A 16,902-nucleotide genomic window follows, 5' to 3' on the forward strand; every position below is an offset into this window, starting at 1 on the left:
ATCTAGCCCATAATGTTCTGTGTGAGAGAAAGAAACACAGGCAAGAAAACTACTACTACCAATAATTAATAATACTACTAATAATAATATATTTATTAATACATTTTGGGGCAGATCCTCAAAGAAATTACGCCGGCGTATCTATTGAAACGCCGCGTAATTTCAAATTTTGTGCGTCGTATCTTTGTTTTGGTATCCACCAAACAAGATACGACGGCATCTGTGTTAGATCCAACAGGCGTACGCCTTAGTACGCCGTCGGATCTAAGATGCAATTTTCCGGCGGCCGCTGGGTGGCGTTCACGTCATAATCCGCGTCGACTATGCAAATTAGCTTTTTCCGACGATCCACGAACGTACGAGCGGCCGTCGCATTCTTTTACGTCGTTTCCGTTCGGCTTTTTCCGGCGTATAGTTTAAGCTGCTATCTGGTGGCGTACTCAATGTTAAGTATGGCCGTCGTTCCCGCTTATAATTTTGAAAATTTTACGTCGTTTGCGTAAGTCATCCGTGAATGGGGCTGGACGACATTTACGTTCACGACGAAAACAATGACGTCCTTGTGACGTCATTTGGAGCAATGCACCCTGGGAGTTTTGACGGACGGGGCATGCGCAGTTCGTTCGGCGCGGGAGGCGCTTCATTTAAATGAAACACGCCCCCTACTCGCCGCGAGAGATACACTACGCCGCCGTAACTTACGGCGCAAATTCTTTCAGGATTCAAAGATTTGCAAAGTAAGTTACGGCGGCGTAGCGTATCTCACATACGCTGCGCCCACGCAAATGTATGTGGATTCCTTTCCTTTCCCTTTTCCTTTCCTTTTTCCTTTTTCCTTTCCTTTTTCCTTTCCTTTTTCCTTTCCTTTCCTTTCCTTTCCTAACATGACTGTGCACAAAGTAAGGTCTATAAAGACATGGATGAGCAAGTTTGGTCTGGAGGAACTTGACTGGTCTGCACAGAGTCCTGACCTCAACCTAATAGAACACCTTTGGGATGAATTAGAAAGAAGACTGCGAGCCAGGCCTTCACTCCAACATCAGTGCCTGACCTCACTATTGTGCTTCTGGAAGAATGGTCAAACATTCCCATAGACACACTCCTAAACCTTGTGGACGGCCTTCCCAGAAGAGTTGAAGCTGTTATAGCTGCAAAGGGCGGGGCCAACTCACTATTGAACCCTACGGACTAAGACTGGGATGCCATTAGTTCAAGTGTGTGTCAAGGCAGGCGTCTCAATACTTTTGGTAATATAGTGTATCTATCGTATCTATCGTATCTATCTATCTATCTATCTATCTATCTATCTATCTATCTATCTATCTATCTATCTATCTATCTATCTATCTAAAATCTGTATATCATCTTCCTATCTGTATCTACCATCCACTTGATCTGTTCTCTCTTCCCTTCCTTCCTATCTTTCCTTCCTTGCTTACGCTATTATCTATCTATCTACAGTTGCAATAAAAAGTATGTGAACCCTTTTGGAATGATATGAATTTCTGCACAAATTGGTCATAAAATCTGATCTTCATCTAAGTCACATCAATAGACAATCACAGTCGGCTTAAACTAATAACACACAAAGAATTAAATGTTACCATGTTTTTATTGAACACATCATGTAAACATTCACAGTGCAGGTGGAAAAAGTATGTGAACCCTTGGATTTAATAACTGGTTGAACCTCCTTTGGTAGCAATAACTTCAACCAAATGTTTCCTGTAGTTGCAGATCAGACGTGCACAACGGTCAGGAGTAATTCTTCACCATTCCTCTTTATAGAACTGTTTCAGTTCAGCAATATTCTTGGGATGTCTGGTGTGAATCACTTTCGTGAGGTCATGCTACAGCATCTCAATCGGGTTGAGGTCTGGACTCTGACTGGGCCACTCCAGAAGACGTATTTTCTTCTGTTTAAGTCATTCTGTTGTTGATTTACTTCTATGCTTTGGGTCGTTGTCCTGTTGCAACACCCATCTTCTGTTGAGCTTCAGCTGGTGGACAGATGACCTTAAGTTCTCCTGCAAAATGTCTTGATAAACTTGGGAATTAATTTTTCCTTCCATTATAGCAATCCGTCCAGGCCCTGATGCAGCAAAGCAGCCCCAAACCATGATGCCCCCACCACCATACTTCACAGTTGGGGTGAGGTTTTGATGTTTGTGTGCTGTGCCTCTTTTTCTCTTCCAAACAACTCAACTTTGGTTTCATCTGTCCACAGAATATTTTGCCAGTACTGCTGTGGAACATTCAGGTGCTCTTGTGCAAACTGTAAACGTGCAGCAATGTTTTTTTTGAACAGCAGTGGCTTCCTCTGTGGTATCCTCCCATGAAATCCATTCTTGTTTAGTGTGTTACGTATCGTAGATTCGCTAACAGGGATGTTAGCATATGCCAGAGACTTTTGTAAGTCTTTAGCTGGCACTCTAGGATTCTTCTTCACCTCATTGAGCCATCTGCACTGTGCTCTTGCAGTCATCTTTACAGGATGGCCACTCCTAGGGAGAGTAGCAGCAGTGCTGAACCTTCTTCATTTATAGACAATTTGTCTTACCGTGGACTGATGAACAGCAAGGCTTTTGGAGATACTTTTATAACCCTTTCCAGCTTTATGCAAGACAACAATTCTTAATCGTAGGTCTTCTGAGAGCTCTTTTGTGTGAGGCATCATTCACATCAGGCAATGCTTCTTGTGAAAAGCAAACCCAGAACTGGTGTGTGTTTTTTTATAAGGCAGGGCAGCTGTAACCAACACCTCCAATCTCATATCATTGATTGGACTCCAGTTGGCTGACACCTCACTCCAATTAGCTCTTGGAGATGTCATTAGTCTTTTTCCACCTGCACTGTGAATGTTTACATGGTGTGTTCAATAAAAACATGGTAACATTTAATTATTTGTGTTTTATTAGTTTAAGCCGACTGCGATTGTCTATTGTTGTGACTTAGATGAAGACCAGATCACATTTTGTGACCAATTTGTGCAGAAATCCACATCATTCCAAAAGGGTTCACATACTTTTTATTGCAACTGTATCTATCTACAGTATCTCTCTCTATCTATCTATCTATCTATCTATCTATCTATCTATCTATCTATCTTCTCTTCTTCATATCCCCCACTCTATATATTACAGGACAGCTTGACTCATTCCTATTTTCCTTCTTGACCTACTGTACCTACTTAATACTCACCTACCTACTACTCCCCTTCCTTCCTGTTCTCTATGTTGTCCTATCTCTCTCCTATGTCTCCCGTCTGTCTCTATTTTCCTTCCATCATCCTCTCCGGTTCACCTCTGATGGCACTTTGCTGTCTTCATTTCTTTGTTCCTGGTTGCTGGAACTTCACGCTATTTCTGTCGCCCACCGGGGGGATTGGTTAGTAACAATCATATTGAACTTTGGTGCCTGGAGCTCACGGAACAGCAGAAACAATAAGATGAGATTGTATTGGGTATCCTTGTAGGATGCAGACCCCGGGACACAAAGTGAGTAAACAAGACTCCGACTCTGAGGTCTCCGGAGGGGAGGAAAGAGACATTATACGCGGTTTATTCATATTCATGATCTGTCCTGTCTTCAGGCTCATTTATCAGCGGAATGTCAAATTATTAGTGATAGCACTCACTGGCTTGTCTTTATTGTATGTAATTAGAATGTGTTCTTTGATAACATTGATACAGATTGACACACTGTCACTATTCCTTCAGTTATTTTTATACTTTATTCCTATGGCACCAACATAGTCTGCAGCAATTCACACCACCTAGAAATAAATGAATCCCCAAAAGAACTATGAAAGTGGGGATGGAAGAAAATCTGATGAGAGCTAAAAGAAAAGACAAAACACAAGCCTGAAATAAAAATAAATAAAAAAACAGTAATGGAGGATACCTATATTTTATATTTTTTGGATCCATTCTTTCGGAGAACAGTCAATAAAAAGTTGTTATGCTATAACCACAAAGACCTGTTTGCAACATGTGTTTCTATATATTGGTAGCAAGATTACAAAGTGGGATTAAAACGGTGCTGAAGAAAGCATAAAGACAATGGGCCAGATTCAGGTACATTGGCGTATCTTTGTGCCGGCGTAGCGCATCTCATATGCGCTACGCCGACGTAACATTAAGAGGCAAGCTGAGTATTCACAAAACACTCTCTCCCATATTTACTCCAGCGTAATGTAAATTGGCCGGCGCAAGCCCACCTAATTCAAAGTAGGAAGGTAGTGGGCGTGTTACATGAAAATTAACCGTGACCCCATGCAAATGAAGGGCCTAACGAATGGCGCATGCTCAGAATCACGTCGCATATACTCCCTAAGATACGCCGGCTCAATGCCTATGCCGTGAACGTAACCTACGCCCAGCCCCATTCACGTACGACTTACGTAAATGATGTAAAATACGGCTGTTCCGACGTCCATACCTTAACATGACTTACCCCTGCTTTATGAGGGGTAAACTTACGCCGGACATACGCCTTACGTAAACGGCGTAGATTACTGCCACGGGCGTAAGTACGTTCGTGAATCGGCATATCTTGCTCATTTACATATTCGACGCGTAAATCAATGGAAGCGCCCCTTGCGGCCAGCGTAAATATGCGCCCAAGATACGACGGCGTAGGAGACTTACGTCGGTCGGATGGAGCCAGAATTCAGATGTATCTGGTTTCAAGAATACGGCGCATCCTAGAACTTACGCGTAAGTTCTAGGATGTGTCGTCGTATCTATGCGCCGTATTCTTGAAACCAGATACGCCTGAATTCTGGCTCCATCCGACCGACGTAAGTCTCCTACGCCGTCGTATCAACAGATACGTCAGCGTAACTTCTCTCTGAATCTGGCCCAATATATATATAAAAGAAAATATATTTTTATTAATACAAAATACCCTATATACTCGAGTATAATCCAAGGTACCCAATTTTACCCCAAAAAACTGGGAAAACGTATTGACTTGAATATAAGCCTAGGGTGGGAAATGCAGCAGCTACTGTAAGTGTAAAAGAGGGTCAACAATGCCCATTTGCACGCCTCACTGTGCCCATTGCCACCTCACTGTGCCCAACCTCACTGTTCCCAACATCACTGTGCCCTTTGCCACCTCACTTTGCCCAACTTCACTGTGCCCATTGTCACCCCACTGTGCCCATTGCCACCTCACTGTACCCATTGCAACCTCACTGTGCCCAACCTCACTGTGCCCATTGCAGCCTCCCTGTGCCCGAAGTCAGTGTACCTGAAATTCTTGGCAGGCTGCGGGTGTCCATTCATTGTTTAAATGTCGCTGTCTCCTCCTGGTCCCGTTCCATGATAGGAGTTTCCCAGCAGCCTATCACAGACGTCTTCTCATCCAGCAGACACTGTGTTCAGTGTTCCGCCAATCACGGACATCTTTTCATCCTCGGACAAGAGAACTTCAGTGATAGGCGGAACACTGAACACAGTGTCTGCTGGGAAATGCCTATCACGGAAGGGACCAGGGGGAAGCCGCGACTTTTAAACAATGGACGCTCGCAGCCATTCAGGTACACTGACTCGAGTATAAGCCAAGGGGGGTATTTTCAGCCCTAAAAAAAGGGCTGAAGAACTCGACTTATACTCGAGTATATATGGTAAATGAAAAAAAGGGATCATTAAAAACTGGTTGTAAGAGCATAGATTGGAATAGGTGGGTCGCTGGCTTCCCAAAATTCAACATAAGGTGGTCATAGTGAAGTGTCCTGTCCCAACATGTTTCGCTAAAATGGCTTCCTCTGGGGATTTGTGTATATGGAGGACAATAATATTCATATGTACCATGCTCAATGGATTTTTGGCTTCCTTTTTTCCTTCTTTCTTGCATTTAGAGGTGCTGCCTATTCACATGGATGTAGAGACCTACCTGAAAAGTATCTTTTGATCAGCACCATAGAAGAGTGACTATAGAAAAAAAAGACCAAGTGGTCCATCAAGCTTGCCCCCTTTTTTTTTTGCCTGAGTACAGATCTTTGTTTGTCCCAAGCATGCATGAAGCCAGGTTTTGTTGCCTTACTTAGAACTTCTACTGGAAGCCTATTTCAATCATCTTTTAGGTTGGGTTCACACTATTGCAAATTGGATGTGGGCATCCAATTCACATGACAGGAGATTGTGATTGGCTCTCTATGGAGTCGGTTCACACATCTTCGGAGTGGCTCCGGTGCGAATTGCACAGGAGTCCTGTGTGTCTTCTGGTCCATTTCAGGTCTAAATTCAGCCAAAAATTTGGACTGCTTTCCTTCTACCAGTGATCCCTCTAGTAATATAAAGATCTATATAGAGGAACCAGGACTTCCTTCCTCCTGCTGTTGATGCCCTTTAGTGAGATACAGATCTACAGTATATAGAGGAATTAGGACCTCCTTCCTCCTGCTGGTAAACCTTCTAGTGATATAAAGATCTTTATAGAGCAGTGGTCTCCAAACTGCGGCCCGATGCTTGCCTTTATCCGGCCCTTGGGGCACTATCCCTCCCACTGATACAAGACACTATTCTGCCATCTGACACAGACAATGGAGCACCATTTCTCCCACTCACACAACTAATAGAGCACTATTACTCCCTATGATACCAGCAATGGGGCACTATTGCTCCACCTAATACCAGATGCCCACTAACAATGGTGCCAGGAAAATGTCTACTCCCGCTGGTCAAAGTCCGGCCCTCCAAGAGTCTGAAGGACAATAAACCGGCCCTTTGTTTAGAATCTTTGGAGACCCCTGATATAGAGGAATCAGGACCTCCTTCCTCCTGCTGGTGACCCCTCGAGTGATAGAAAGATATATATAGGGGAATAAGGACCTCCTTGCTCTTGCTGGTGAGCCCTCTAGTGATATAAAGATCTATATAGAGCAGTGGTCTCCAAACTGTGGCCTGTAGGCCATTTGTGGCCCTTTGCTTGTCTTTATCTGGCCCCTGCGACATTATGGCGGACACATTTGACGCCATTTTGGGACCATTGACATTTAGTGCTATAAAAAGGCACTAATTACTATGTAAATGACACTGGCAGGGAAGGGGTTAACCACTAGGGGGCGAGGAACGGATTAAGTGTGTACTAGGGAGTGATTCTAACTGTGTGGGGGCTGGGCTACATGTGACATGACACTGATCACTGCTCCCGCTGACAGGGAGCAGTAGATCACTTGTTCTGTCACAAGGCAGAACAGGGAGATGCCTTGTTTACATAGACATCCCCCCCGCCCCCGGTCTGCAACTCCGTGACACGGTCACGGAGCTTACGGCAGGAGTGCACACAGGGCCTCACGGCGCGAAATTCAAAGCAACGTATATATACGTTGCTTTGTGCAGCCGTGCCATTCTGCCGGCGTATAAGTGCGTGGGCGAGGTTGGCATGCAGTTAATTAAGAAGCATGACATTGTATACTTTTCTTGTGCAGTCGTAGAAGTGGAAGACTACCACAACTTGCTTTGCTGCCATGAAGAAAAACCATCAAGAGATTAAATTGCAAACTTGTACATTCTGATGGTTTTTAGGTTCCCGAGGGTAATATTGGTATACCCTTACCCACAACAGTGTGCACTAATTAGCACACACCATCCCATAACCTCTTGATCTTAGAGCATTAATCACATATGTAGGTGGGTATATCCCAGCCTTTCTCAACCCTTTTAACATAGAGGAAACGTTGACGAATCGTTTGGGTCTCAGGGAACAACTGCTCAAAATATGATTATGCTGTTGTGCTAATTATTATTATTATTATTATTATGTGCCTCGTGGTTCATTACTATGAACAGTGAGCTGTACATATAGGAATAATTATAAGGATAGGAAATGTGGCATACTGCACTTTTTGATAGCGGCTGTGTATGACAAATTATTTTCAATTATCAATGTAACAATACAGATAATAATATACAGTGGAACCTCGGATTGCGAGTGTTAAAGAAAATCCCACTGCTGCCACCACTGTAACGGTCACCACCGTTTACGACCTTCCATCAACCCACGACAGCTTATCGACACTCCAACCAACAGGACCCGATCCATCCCATTTCCCAGAATAAGACGAGACACAGCTCTGTGCTTTATGGTTTCAAAATTAAGACTGCTTTAATGGTTTCTTCTCGGCTTTTTATGTAGTTACAAGCAGGTGACCGTTATCAAAGGGACACTGAAATCTCCACCCCCTTCACACCATGGGGCTTCAATCACATACTTTTATCAATAGAATTCACACAAAATACCATCACACAATGAGTTCCCTTCAATCCACATCTTTAGACAGAAGTTCTGTCTCCGACAGACAGGTAGTCAAACCTGGGCATCAATAGGCTTTAAACCGTGTTATCACACGATGGAAAGGTCTAGGAGCAGACCTGAATTAACACCTTTACACAATGGACAATGAAATGTCTAGGAGTAGATGCAATTAACACTGTCCCCACATTGAATAAGCCAACAACTTGTGATATCTCAAGACATCCTGCAACCATGAATTATTATTACTGTCCCCTGTCCTGTAATTTAGGATATCATTTCTCAGTCACCCTATGGCCCTATCGGACATAAGGCGATCCTAGACATAAGACTCCTTGGTGATGCCGGTACAGGAGTACCCCTCATCTTTACAAAGTCTCTGTTGGTCCCGGGACATTCTGTTACAGCGAGTAACACGGTTAACGAGCGTTTCGCAATACGTATTTTTAAAAATCGTAACTTGGTTTGGGAGTGTTGTCTCGCAAAATGAGCAGGATTTAGGCCAAAGCGGTGTGCAGTACCGCGTTTGGCCTGAGGTGGGGAGGGGGCGCTGGAGCTGAGCAGAGCCGAACATCGCCAATTGCAGCCGATCGGCACCGTTCGGAAATGCATGGAAAGGCCCAAGGATAGCACGGCTGACCTTGGCAAATCTCAGGAACAAAGTCTTTTCGAGGTGTGCCGAGTTCAGCCGAGGTGTCCTCGGGCCTTTTTGGCTGTTTTCAAGGCTCTACGGCACCCCCCCCCCCGACTCTGGCCGCATGCAGTACTGCATGCCATTGAAGTCAATGCGGAAAAAAATATTTTAGTTTCCTTTGACTTCAATGGGGAAACTCGATTATGCTCGTAATGTGAGCTTCCACTGTAACAAGAAAAGAAACACAGACAGTAAAAATGATATTGCTCACTCACATTGATGGTCAAACAAAATTGGTCCCTTACATTGATAAGTCAGTGAAGTGGTTAGTGAAAAAAGGGCCCCAGGTTGGTGGTCAGTTGGAAAAATAACAACTTACATTGATGGAGAAGGGCCCACTTACACAGCTAGTTTTTGGAAGAAGGGCCTTATCCAAATGTGGTCAGCTGGAACCCCTTACATTGGTGGTCAATAGGACGAATGCTCCTTACATTGGTGGTCAGTGGGAAGAATGCTCCTTACATTGGTGATCAGTGGGAAGAATGTTCCTTACATTGGTGGTCAGTGGGAAGAATGCTCCTTACATTGGTGGTCAGTGGGAAGAATGTCCCTTACATTGGTGATCAGTGGGAAGAATGTCCCTTACATTGGTGATCAGTGGGAAGAATGTCCCTTACATTGGTGATCAGTGAGAAGAATGTCCCTTACATTGGTGATCAGTGGGAAGAATGTCCCTTACATTGGTGATCAGTGGGAAGAATGTCCCTTACATTGGTGATCAGTGGGAAGAATGTCCCTTACATTGGTGATCAGTGGGAAGAATGTTCCTTACATTGGTGATCAGTGGGAAGAATGTTCCTTACATTGTTGATCAGTGAGAAGAATGTCCCTTACATTGGTGATCAGTGAGAAGAATGTTCCTTACATTGGTGATCAGTGAGAAGAATGTCCCTTACATTGGTGATCAGTGAGAAGAATGTTCCTTACATTGGTGATCAGTGAGAAGAATGCCCCTTACATTGGTGATCAGTGAGAAGAATGTTCCTTACATTGGTGATCAGTGAGAAGAATGTTCCTTACATTGGTGATCAGTGAGAAGAATGTCCCTTACATTGGTGATCAGTGAGAAGAATGTTCCTTACATTGGTGATCAGTGAGAAGAATGTTCCTTACATTGGTGATCAGTGAGAAGAATGTCCCTTACATTGGTGATCAGTGAGAAGAATGTCCCTTACATTGGTGATCAGTAGGAAGAATGTCCCTTACATTGGTGATCAGTGACTAGTCAGCACTCAAGAAACCCCTAGCAATCCCAGGAAGAAAACTAGGCTTCCATGGAATCCTGGTTGAGAAAGACTACTCTAGCCTGTACATACATTTGTGATAAAGTCTACATATTGTATATACATATATATATATATATATATATATATATATATATATATATATATATATAGAGAGAGAGAGAGAGAGAGAGAGAGAGAGAGAGAGAGAGAGAGAGAGAGAGAGAGAGAGAGAGAGAGAGAGAGAGAGAGATATCTACAGTATCTATCTATCTATCTATCTATCTATCTATCTATCTATCTATCTATCTATATATTGTTATCTGCATTAATTGGTGCCCTTTGGGCAGACCTTAGCTCAAATTTTAGAAGATACCATTTGGATTGAGTGAAAGGAAAATTGTTCCGCGGTAAGTATTGCACGATCCACACTTCACATGATAAATTCTATATTTTTTAGAAAGTCACTTGTGTTCATGTTTTGCGGCGTGCCTCATGTTTTATAACATTATCCACAAGCCTTCACACCTTCACCTTGTACGAAGCGTCTTCAGCCTTCCATCTCTCTCGGTATCTGTGTAATTCAACTTGTTCCTTTGTCTTTCTTTTCTTCTTCTTCCATACTGCAGAATGACCTCAAGTAAACTCGCAGCTGTCTCGCTTTGTGGCGGCATGTCCTGTCTTCCCACACACACACACAATCTCGCTTTTACCACTCACCTTTGTTATTTTCCTCTGAATGCCTCCGCTCCTTTTTCTCTCCAACACTCCCTCCTCATCCACGATATAAAAAAAAAGGCAAATTATTTTAAAAAAAATTCAAGCAAATGCAAAGTCAGCTTGAAAGATTTTTAACGTGCAAGGGGTGAAAGTGTGAATAGACATGTGCACTGCCGAAAAATGTGTTTGTTTTCATTTAATTTGTTTGTTCTTTATTTTCGTTTTTCGGGTCATTAGTTATGATCTAAAATTCGAAAACCCTAAAATTTGAAAATCCTAAAATTTAAAAAAAACTAAAATCAAAAAATCCGAAAACTTGAAATAATAGCTAACTAACCAACTAACTAAATAATAACTAACTCAGTAAATTCAGTAATTCTAAATTCGAAAATCCAGAAATTCAGAAATTTGTAAATTCGAAATGTGAAATTCGGCAAATCGAAAATTCCAAATCCGAAAATCCAGATCTTGTAAATTCGATAATCCGAAAATAAGAACGAAAATTCGAAAAATTTGAAAACCTGAACATTATAAAATCTGAAATAATAGCTAACTAATAATAACTTAACTATTACAAGCTATTAAATTTTAGGTATTGGAATTTCCTTTCAGATTTGGCTGTTAGTGAACGTAACGAATACGATTTTATCCAAAGTATTACGTATTTTCCGAAATTACGAATGCCGCATCTAAACAAATGCCTACGACGCAAACGTAACCTACGCCAAGCCCCATTCACGTAAGACTTACGTAAACGACGTAAAATACGATGGCTGTTCCGCCGTCCATACCTTTGCATGGGATGCGCCTCCTATAGGTGGAATAACTTTACGCCGGATGTACGCCTTACGTAAACTGCGTAGATTACTGCAACGGGCGTAAGTTTGTTTGTGAATCGGCGTATCTAGGTCATTTGCATTTTCAACGCGTAAATCAATGGAAGTGCCAGCGTAAATATGCGCTCAAGATACGAAGGCGTAGGAGTCTTACGTCGGTCGTATTAAGCCAAAATTCAGGCGTATCTTGTTTGCTGAATAAGGCGCATAGATACGACGGTGCATCCGTGGACTTACGCGGCGTATCATTAGATACGTTGGCGTAAGTCTTTCTGAATCCGGGCCAATATATATATTTTACAAAATAAGGGCCAGATCCACAGAAGAATTACGCTGGCGTATCTATTGATACGCCGCGTAATTTCAAAGTTCCCGCGTCGTATCTTTGTTTTGTATCTACAAAACAAGATACGACTGCATCTGGGCTCGATCCGACAGACGTACGTCTTAGTACGCCGTCGGATCTTAGGTGCATCTTTCCGGCGGCCGCTAGGTGGCGTTTCCGTCGAATTCCGCGTCGAGTATGCAAATTAGCTAGATACGGCGATCCACGAACGTACGTCCGGCACATTTTTTTACGTCATTTGCGTTCGGCTTTTTCCGGCGTATAGTTACCCCTGCTATATGAGGCGTACTCAATGTTAAGTATGGCTGTGGTTCCCGCGTCGAATTTAGATTTTTTTACGTAAGTTGTTCGCGAATAGGGATTTGCGTAGAATGACGTCACCATCGTAAGCATTGGCTTGTTCCGGTTTAATTTCGAGCATGAGCACTGGGATACCCCCACGGATGGCAAATGCGCCGTTTAAAAAAAAAAACGTTGTTTATGTCGGGTCACGACGTATTTACATAAAACACGCCCCCATCACATCGATTTGAATTCCGCGCCCTTACGCCGCCAAAGATACACTACGCCGCCGTAACTTATGGCTCACATTCTTTGAGGATTAAAAAAATAATAAATAAGTTACGGCGGCGTAGTGTATCTTAGATACGCTACGCCCGACGGAAATATGCGCCAGGGTACGTGGATCTGGCCCTAAATGTTTACTCCACACAAGCTAGGACAACTTTAAAACAATCTTTCAAATGTTTTCCTCTTTAGAGCTGACCTAAAAAAATATAATTGAGAGAGATGAAAACATAACACTAATGGCTTGATGTTTTGTAACTTAATTTGCAGTATTGACATGAACAGGATTATTGAATGCGGAAACCTTTTAGTCTTTACCCGGCCATCTCAGCCACTTGAAGTTTGGGGTATTTTGTTTTATTTTTCACATACATATTAAAATCTCATTTTGTTATTTTATTTTTTAGAGAATGACTTAGAACCTCCAAACAATGAATTCCTTTTTAAAGCAGAGGCCCTGTAAAAATAAAATGGTGGCAGTTGAAATTTATTATGGCACGCAATTGATACTATGATTGAAACTAGAATGTTTTTTCATTAACTGATTATTATTTTTTGTTTAACCACTTCAGCTTTGGAAGGTTTTACCCCCGTCCTGACCAGGCCATACTGCACTGCATTGCATTGCTTTAACTGACAATTGCAGAATAGAGCTTTCTTTTGGTGGTATTTGATCACCTCTGCGATTTTAATTTTTTTTAGCGCTTTAACCACTTAAGGACCGCCTAACGCCGATATACGTTGGCAGAATGGCACGGCTGGGCACAGGCACTACAGGTACGCCTTCATTAGTCGCCTTAATGGTAACAACAGGAACATTAGTCTTACATGGACCATTAGCCATGAGAAGGTGGTGTTTTTGGACTTGAATATCATGAGAGATACTGATCATTTTACGTTGACCAATTATTTTAAACCCACTGATCGCAATGCGTACATTCCCCTGGGGAGTTGCCACCATAGGTCTTGGTTGTACAACATCCCCAGGGGACAATTTATCAGGTTACGCCATAACTGTACACAATTAAGCGATTATGTCAGTCAGTCACATGTTCTTGCTGATAGATTTGCACAAAAAGGGTACAGCAAAGAAAGTCTGGAAGTGGAATTGGATCATGTCCAAAAGATGGATAGACACACGCTTGTCTCCGATCGTGTTGCTGATCCAGAGGTTAAGAATGACAAACACAACTTCAGAATTATTCTGGATTACAATGTCCAGCATAAAAAATTCGAAAGAATTATTGCAAAAAATTGGTCAATTTTAAAACAGGATAAGGTACTTGGACCTGTATTACCACCTAGGCCACAATTTATATACAAAAAAGCGCCATCACTTAGAGATCGTTTGGCACCGAGTGTCCTTAATCCTCCTATCATCTCAGATAATAGGATGTTTACATTTTTGGGGGGTTTTTATGCATGTGGGCGGTGTGTCCCCTGCAAGCACTCAAAAGTAAACATTAAGAAAAGGAAACAATTTTTGGCTTCTGCAACTAACAGGGAATACGACATTAAACAGCTTATCACCTGTGACACTGTCGGGGTAGTTTACATGTTGGAATGCGATTGCGGTCTACAATATATCGGTAGAACATCCAGACCCTTGCACGTCCGCATCGCTGAACATGTTAATAATATCAAACAAGGAAAAACCACGCACAACGTATCTAGACATTTTAAACAGTTTCATCATAAAAACCCTAAGGGCCTACGTTTCTGGGGAATTGAAAAAGTCAACCGCCATTGGAGGGGCGATAATTTTATCCGCCAAGAGAATCCTATTGGATACACGAGATGTACTCTGTCCTGAAGGCCTTAATGTTGACTTTGATATTAATTGTTTTATTTCTGATTGTTAATTCCTTTTATGATATTATATTTTATATATATTTTTAAATATATATATTTTATATTTTTTTTATACATTTGCATCACACTATATATGACTGGCTGCGGTTGACCTCAAGTATATTTATTTCTACATATATGTATATATATATATGCAGATTTTTACCTGTGCGCATGCTTAATTTATTTTATTCATACACTAATATCACATTTTTATTGTGCCTTTGCCGGTGGATACTATATATCATTTATTTATATATAATGTGTATGATATATATTATATATTTCATCTTGATGGGGAAGAATGTCTTTTGTTTTCCAGCCCTGATATATAGGGGTCAGGGCTGTGCACATAGCTTTATTACTAAGGCTACTTCTGGTCATGTGACACATCGTGTCACATGACATGATGGGCGTTGCTAATTCTTTCCCCACATGCTGATTGATACTCCATGGCAACTATCCTTGGCCCAGATTCAGGTAGATTGGAGCAATATTTGCGTGGGCAAAGAGCAAAGATTTTTCTCTGCGCCCACGCAAATATTTCGATTTGCCCAGCGATTCACGGAGCAGTAGCTCCGTAAATTGCGCGGGCGCTATGCTAATTAGCCCTGCGCAAGGGCGCCGGGGGCGGGAATCATTTAAATTAGGCGCGCTCCTGCGCCGAGCGAACAGCGCATGCTCCGTCGGGAAACTTTCCCGACGTGCATTGCGGCAAATGACGTCGCAAGGACGTCATTTGCTTCTAAGTGAACGTGAATGGCGTCCAGCGCCATTCACGAATCACTTACGTAAACGACGTGAAATTTAAATTTCACGAGCGGGAAGCGCAGCTATACTTTAGCATTGTCTGCCCCTGCTATTAGCAAGAGCAACCTTGCGCTAAAGTCGCCGTACGGAAACTGCGTACCTTGCGTGCGCAGGGCCCGCGCAACTTTTGTGAATCGGTGGTAGTATGCAATTTGCATACTATACGCCGATCACAATGGCCGCGCCCCCTAGCGGCCAACGCAAGAATGCAGCCTGGGATGTGAAGGCATAAGGAGGCTTATGTCTGTCATATCTTAGGCTGCAGTCGGTGTAACGAGGTTCCTGAATCAGGAGCACTCGTTACACCGGAGCAAGTAAGCACTTGCGCCGCGCAACCTATGGTTGCGCGGGCGCAAGTGCTTCTTGAATCTGGGCCCATGTGTACTCCGTCCTTCTCTATACTCCGCTGAAGAAGTCCTGCCCTAGGGACGTAACGTTCGGTAGGGATACGACGTGACATCACCCGCAGCCGTCCACTATTACATTAGTTCCTCGCTGTACATCCTGGCACTGGATTAGTGCCTATGATTGTGAGTTTTTAAAAAAAAAAAATTTCATTAAAACTGTTTTTATATATGGAGAGCACTATGGTATGTCCTCTTTTTTTATGAATGGATCCACTTCCCTTTGGCGTTTTCCTGTAAATATGAGCTCCTGGTCTTGGATTTATCGTTGTTGCAGTATTGCCTGGATATATCCCTATGGGAACGCGCAATTGACCCTGTCTAACAGAGGGTCCTGTTTGGGAGGTGAGAGGCCATTTCTGTTATTGGTGGAGGTGTTTTCTTTCATCCACGTTCATCACCTGCATGTGATTGCATCTAGTCACCATTTGAACATCACTGGGATGACTATTTGATGGACTTTATTAGCGCTGCACTATCTTTTATATATTTTGTTCCAGGAACTTTTGGAATTGATTCCTAGTGTTCAGCAGCTGAATTGTTTTTTACTTATATTATTGCGCTGATTAGTTTTTCTTATATTTTTAACTACAGGTACGTCGCCTTTAAGAGCCCAGCCGTGGGTCGCCAACGCGCCGCCGGCGCGCGCATGTGACCCGGGCCGAAGCGCCGTGACCGCGCCCGCGGACCCGATCGCCGCCGGTGTCCCGCGATCGGTCCCCGGAGCTGAAGAACGGGGAGAGGTGAGTGTAAACACACCTTCCCCGTTCTTCACTGTGGCAAGGTCAGTGATCGTCTGCTCCCTGATATAGGGAACAGACGATCACTGACGTCACACATCCAGCCCCACCCCCCTACAGTTAGAAACACACATGAGGTCACACTTAACCCCTTCAGCGCCCCCTACTGGTTAACTCCTAAACTGCAATTGTCATTTTCACAGTAATCGGTGCATTTTTATAGCACTTTTCGCTGTGAAAATGACAATGGTCCCAAAAGTGTGTCAAAAGCGTCCGATGTGTCCGCCATAACGTCGCAGTCACGAAAAAAATCACTGATCGCCGCCATTAGTAGTAAAAAAATAAATATTAATAAAAATGCCATAAAACTATCCAATATTTAGTAAATGCTATAAATTTTGCGCAAACCAATCGATAAACGATTATTGCGATTTTTTTTTTACCAAAAA

This window comes from Rana temporaria, chromosome 9 (genome assembly GCF_905171775.1).
Source record: "Rana temporaria chromosome 9, aRanTem1.1, whole genome shotgun sequence".
Taxonomy (NCBI): domain Eukaryota; kingdom Metazoa; phylum Chordata; class Amphibia; order Anura; family Ranidae; genus Rana; species Rana temporaria.